This window comes from Drosophila miranda, chromosome XR, assembly GCF_003369915.1.
Source record: "Drosophila miranda strain MSH22 chromosome XR, D.miranda_PacBio2.1, whole genome shotgun sequence".
NCBI lineage: Eukaryota > Metazoa > Arthropoda > Insecta > Diptera > Drosophilidae > Drosophila > Drosophila miranda.
The window spans coordinates 44,041,850-44,042,997 of NC_046674.1; the positions used below are offsets into that span (position 1 = coordinate 44,041,850).

Genomic DNA, 1,148 nt, shown 5'->3' on the forward strand with positions numbered 1-1,148 from the left:
TTGGTGTCAGCAGTAGTAAATGTTAGGGAGGGTATTGGCATTTGCCTCATGCGTTGCGGGCGCTGCTGATGATATTGCTGGTTTGGATGAGTCTGATTACGTCTCTGGCAGTACATTTTTGCAGAGTTAGGAGGTTGAATGTCAACAAAAAACGGCTGCAGGTTGCGACTGTGCTCTTCAAAAATGTTCTCCATATGCAACATACACTCTTGCAGTTGAACCTATTTATATAAAAATAAAATTTAGTCAATGCCTTGGACTTCAATCTTTCTTATACAAACTTGTTCGATGCTGGTTAAGTCCGTAAGTAGACCTAATAAAAAGGGAAGATTATGGCCTGTGCGAAGATGACATTTTAGCCCACTCATTGAAGCGGCTATACTCGATGCTGCTATTGTGCTAGCTGGGTACTTTGCAAATTGATGTTCTGCGGAATAACAGTTATATAGCTTATATAACAGTTATATATAATAATAAGAATAATAAAATATTAAAATACCGAATATTCGGTAAAATGCACATCCCCACAACAAAACATGTCTGTCCAGAGAAGGGTTGGTAATTTCGGCTTCAGAATTCCAAAGGGGGCTCTAAAACACATGATGGGTATATTTTGGTATATTGTAAGGAATGGGCAGATCAAGCAGGCCAAGAATTGGGTTCTCATGCCGTATTGACTAGGAATAGTTTTTCTTAGCTCAAACTTGGTTCGCCATGGAGCTTAAATTTTGTCTGAAATATTGTGATCCCATAATTGTAAAAGTAACTCTCTGTCTACATTCCTCGATTCGGAAATTAAAAAAAAAACGGAAGGGATCGTTGTGAGGTGCTGTGGCGACCGCAACTCTACATTTATACCCGATACTAACTCCGGCAGACGCCGAAATTTTGAGATATACGTTGTTTAATGACATCTAACAGGAGTGTGGATACCAAATTTGGTTGCTCTAGCCTTAATAGTCTCTGAGATTTGTGGATGCCCCAGATTTTCGTCCTTTGCGGGGGCGGAAGGGGGTGTGGCGAAATTTTGAAACTAGCTCGTCAAGGTCCGATATCACAGGAGTGTGGATCAAAAATTTGGTTGCTCTAGATTTTATAGTCTCTGAGATCTAGGAACTCACTTTTAGCAATAGGCAAAGCCGACCATG

At 40.3% G+C, this 1,148-nt stretch overlaps 1 long non-coding RNA gene across 1 annotated transcript; it reads right to left on the reverse strand.

The window, feature by feature from the left end:
• Nucleotides 1-433, reverse strand: LOC117186707. The gene is made up of 2 exons (XR_004471647.1): nt 282-433; nt 1-221 (listed from the first exon to the last, which is right to left on the reverse strand). It is a non-coding gene; the product is annotated as an uncharacterized LOC117186707 (long non-coding RNA).
• Between the last annotated feature and the right edge of the window lie 715 nt (nt 434-1,148).